Source organism: Schistocerca gregaria, unplaced genomic scaffold (genome assembly GCF_023897955.1).
Source record: "Schistocerca gregaria isolate iqSchGreg1 unplaced genomic scaffold, iqSchGreg1.2 ptg001502l, whole genome shotgun sequence".
In the NCBI taxonomy this organism is placed as follows: Eukaryota; Metazoa; Arthropoda; class Insecta; order Orthoptera; family Acrididae; genus Schistocerca; species Schistocerca gregaria.
Genome location: NW_026062790.1, coordinates 2,501 through 7,500, shown reverse-complemented (window position 1 = coordinate 7,500; position 5,000 = coordinate 2,501). Strand labels below are relative to the sequence as shown.

Below are 5,000 nucleotides of genomic sequence, written 5' to 3'. Positions count from 1 at the left end.
GCCTACAGCGCCCGCTTGACGACCCAGAGTAAAACGCCTGCTGCACCCCCTCTTCACCGCAGGTGACGCAAATCGAGTCAAAAGTGGTGGACCGACGGTCACTCCAGCCGCACCTGTGAATGCGCCACCCCCACCGCCCGACTCGCAACTCGAGCGGATGTACGGCGGACTTTTCCCGCAATCGTACATTGCAGTCCACCCCTATATCTTCCACTTCATGAAGAGTTATCTCCCAAAAGCCAAAGTCCCGCTGTCCCAATACATGCTCTGGACGGCGGGCCGCGAGACGTGACGCTCGGTGGCAAAGAGTGCGCCGCTGAGGATATAGAGGGTCCGTCCCCCCGCACAGTGGTGACGGTGTGCGGGTAGTGTTTCCGACACCTCTTCCTGCGGTGGCAACTCTGGGGCAGAGTCGATACTCGCCCACTGGTGGAAGGTAAGCATTCTGCTTTACATCAGTACATAACTAATATTTCAGTCGTCTGACGTCCCTCCTTAGTAAATGATGCAGGACCACATACATAGATGATACATACTGTAAACTGGGGAGGACAGTGTGAACCGCACTCGACCCAGTCACCCTATCTCACAGTCCACTCTGTGTGTAACAAAGCGAAAGCACCAAAGCACTATCGTTCAACAACATCCATTTTATCCTCGCTGCCACAGGACACTATCCAAACAACGACAAGAGGAACGTCACGTCCACTAATAAGACAGAATGTCTCACATCACCCGCAAACAACGCAGCTCAAATCAGCCAGCAACACCCACAGTGGTCCACCCAGTATCAACACAGGACGCAACGCCACGCCACAACACAAAAGGTACAAGTAATAAAATACCCTTTGGCCACACCCCTTATAAAGGCATCGAACCAACCCACCACCTGACACCAGCCAAACGTACATCCTGATTTGACACATCTCTGGCAACCTAACCCACGTTGGCCCTTAACCTAACCCACGTTGGCCCTTAACCTAACCCACGTTGGCCCTTAACCTAACCCACGTTGGCCCTTAACCTAACCCACGTTGGCCCTTAACCTAACCCACGTTGGCCCTTAACCTAACCCACGTTGGCCCTTAACCTAACCCACGTTGGCCCTTAACCTAACCCACGTTGGCCCTTAACCTAACCCACGTTGGCCCTTAACCTAACCCACGTTGGCCCCTAACCTAACCCACGTTGGCCCCTAACCTAACCCACGTTGGCCCCTAACCTAACCCACGTTGGCCCCTAACCTAACCCACGTTGGCCCCTAACCTAACCACGTTGGCCCCTAACCTAACCCACGTTGGCCCCTAACCTAACCCACGTTGGCCCCTAACCTAACCCACGTTGGCCCCTAACCTAACCCACGTTGGCCCCTAACCTAACCCCACGTTGGCCCCTAACCTAACCCACGTTGGCCCCTAACCTAACCCACGTTGGCCCCTAACCTAACCCACGTTGGCCCCTAACCTAACCCACGTTGGCCCCTAACCTAACCCACGTTGGCCCCTAACCTAACCCACGTTGGCCCCTAACCTAACCCACGTTGGCCCCTAACCTAACCCACGTTGGCCCCTAACCTAAGTTACGCTGCACCTTAACCTAAGTTACGCTGCACCTTAACCTAAGTTACGCTGCACCTTAACCTAAGTTACGCTGCACCTTAACCTAAGTTACGCTGCACCTTAACCTAAGTTACGCTGCACCTTAACCTAAGTTACGCTGCACCTTAACCTAAGTTACGCTGCACCTTAACCTAAGTTACGCTGCACCTTAACCTAACTTACGCTGCACCTTAACCTAACTTACACTGCACCTTAACCTAACTTACACTGCACCTTAACCTAGTTACACTGCACCTTAACCTAACTTACACTGCACCTTAACCTAACTTACACTGCACCTTAACCTAACTTACACTGCACCTTAACCTAACTTACACTGCACCTTAACCTAAGTTACACTGCACCTTAACCTAAGTTACACTGCACCTTAACCTAAGTTACACTGCACCTTAACCTAAGTTACACTGCACCTTAACCTAAGTTACACTGCACCTTAACCTAAGTTACACTGCACCTTAACCTAAGTTACACTGCACCTTAACCTAAGTTACACTGCACCTTAACCTAAGTTACACTGCACCTTAACCTAAGTTAACTGCACCTTAACCTAAAACACGCGATCTAGTGTAACCTAAGTTACACTGCACCTTAACCTAAGTTACACTGCACCTTAACCTAAGTTACACTGCACCTTAACCTAAGTTACACTGCACCTTAACCTAAGTTACACTGCACCTTAACCTAACTTACACTGCACCTTAACCTAACTTACACTGCACCTTAACCTAACTTACACTGCACCTTAACCTAACTTACACTGCACCTTAACCTAACTTACACTGCACCTTAACCTAACTTACACTGCACCTTAACCTAACTTACACTGCACCTTAACCTAACTTACACTGCACCTTAACCTAACTTACACTGCACCTTAACCTAACTTACACTGCACCTTAACCTAACTTACACTGCACCTTAACCTAACTTACACTGCACCTTAACCTAACTTACACTGCACCTTAACTGTCACATGTAACGTCACAGGAATGTAGCTTTGCCTAACAGCAACCCTCTGAACATAGTTCACTGCTTGGATCCTCTGGTGTCATGTGTATTTCTTGATGCCATGGTGCGTACCCTCACATAAAGGTCTTTCGAGTGTTGCGTACTTTCTACACAGTCCCGCTAACCACTGGAAGGGTGTACCGCTACAGAACGAATATCGCCCTCCCCTCCTGCCCTTCCAAGCTGGTCGGTCAGGCGTTTGTTTGTGAAATGAGCCTTGCAGCTGTTCAGTTGCATTCGGTTGTCGATGCAGTCAGTGTACGTTGTGGTACGGCCTGTGTGGACTGTCCGCTGATGTACGCGTAACCCACACTGATCATCCGTCGTTACGTACTGAGTGAAACACGCGATCTAGTGTTTGACCGTACACCGGCTGCGCCCTACAATGGCGAATCATAAGGGCCATATGTTGTGCACGATGCTACTTGTCTCGTCTCCCCATTACAGCGAGATTGCACTGTTGTACGCCGTACAGACATGTGGTAAGTAGGTACGGACGAAAGTATTGCATGTTGGCCCCCCCCCCTCCTCCCTCTGCCGGGAATCAGCGTGAGCCGTCTGTTGATGTAGCGACGAGGGTTTTCCTATTTAATCGTATTGCCCCACACAACATGATAGCACGGTGGACCGCGTTCCACATCTGCGACATGCTACAGAGGCCGGTTGACAGTCGACCGCGCAAGGGACATTGCACACGTGCGCGGACCATCTTCCACGTGTTCTCTCGTGTACATGCCGCAGTGTGTATGTGGGCTGATGTAGCGTGTCGTGACACATAACATGCAGGCATGCCAGAATCGTAGATTTCGCAAATGTAGATTGACGTATACGTTTGCTGCCAAAGATCCGCAAATGAACTGGAAATCAGTTGTTGAGCGGTTGTTCGCGCTGCAGGTGCATCGGTGATAGCGACGATCGGTACATCTGTGAACCGGTTGTTTCGGCGGTACCCGCCATGCCCCCGAACCTGAGTTGGCCATGTGGGTATGAAGCGATACGAGGCTGTGGCTTGGCGGGACAGTCCCCGGCCGGTGAGGGGGGGCCGCCCGGCGTGCTGGCCGCGCGCTGCGTGAGCGCACGCACTACAGCCGGCTGGTGGGGGGCGCCCAGTGGCAGGAGCGCCGGCCGACGGGCCCGGCTGGCGTCCCAGCTATGCGCCGGCGCACCCTGCGCGCGGCGCCAGGCGGCCAAAGTGGGTTCTGTCGAGCCCGGTGCGAAGCGCGGTGGACATCTGCAGTGTGCTGGTCCGATTGCGGACTGTGTGCGTTGAGGATGCGCCGCCGCCCGGCACTCGGCGTCGCGACGCCGTCTGCTGCTCGGTCGCCCCCAGCGGTTCTCGCAGGTGGTTTGTATCGCAGCTCTGCGGACGTGTTGGCGCGTGCGCTGTGCTGGGAGAGTTCGCTTCTGCACCCAAGTGGGGCTTTGCCCTTCTGTGGCGCTGGCGTTGGAGCTGCCGGTCACCGTAGATGGCGCGTGTTGTTTCCCGCCGGCAATGCCACGACAGCACGCTCCCGGGCCTCTGTCGGCAGCGGCAAGCTCAGTTGGGAGCACGGGTGTTCGCACTGAAAGCGTCTACTCGCCTATCTCCGGGCGATTGCGCCTCTCTCGAACCCGACCAAGTACTTAGGACGGCGCTGCGCGCCGCCGGGACCTGAGAGGGTTTCGAGGTGTATCGTGCAGGGGAGCTCAGCCTCCTCCTGTTTGCAGAATAATTGAGCGGACGCTTGCGTGTTCGCGCGGGCCCTCGGGACACACTCCCGGGCGGCCGGCTGCTCAGCTCTCGTTGACGCAGCTCCCTGGTTGATCCTGCCAGTAGTCATATGCTTGTCTCAAAGATTAAGCCATGCATGTCTCAGTACAAGCCGCATTAAGGTGAAACCGCGAATGGCTCATTAAATCAGTTATGGTTCCTTAGATCGTACCCACGTTACTTGGATAACTGTGGTAATTCTAGAGCTAATACATGCAAACAGAGTCCCGACCAGAGATGGAAGGGACGCTTTTATTAGATCAAAACCAATCGGATTGGCTCGTCTGGTCCGTTTGCCTTGGTGACTCTGAATAACTTTGGGCTGATCGCACGGTCCTCGTACCGGCGACGCATCTTTCAAATGTCTGCCTTATCAACTGTCGATGGTAGGTTCTGCGCCTACCATGGTTGTAACGGGTAACGGGGAATCAGGGTTCGATTCCGGAGAGGGAGCCTGAGAAACGGCTACCACATCCAAGGAAGGCAGCAGGCGCGCAAATTACCCACTCCCGGCACGGGGAGGTAGTGACGAAAAATAACGATACGGGACTCATCCGAGGCCCCGTAATCGGAATGAGTACACTTTAAATCCTTTAACGAGTATCTATTGGAGGGCAAGTCTG

General features: G+C 53.5%; 1 non-coding gene across 1 annotated transcript in view; it reads left to right on the top strand.

The window, feature by feature from the left end:
* The first annotated feature begins 4,420 nt into the window (after window positions 1–4,420).
* The window catches only part of LOC126332711 (small subunit ribosomal RNA), a 1,893-nt gene continuing 1,313 nt past the window's right edge, over window positions 4,421–5,000 (top strand). The window contains exon 1 of the ribosomal RNA XR_007563885.1: window positions 4,421–5,000. This exon is cut by the window's right edge and continues 1,313 nt beyond it. This is a non-coding gene — a ribosomal RNA (small subunit ribosomal RNA).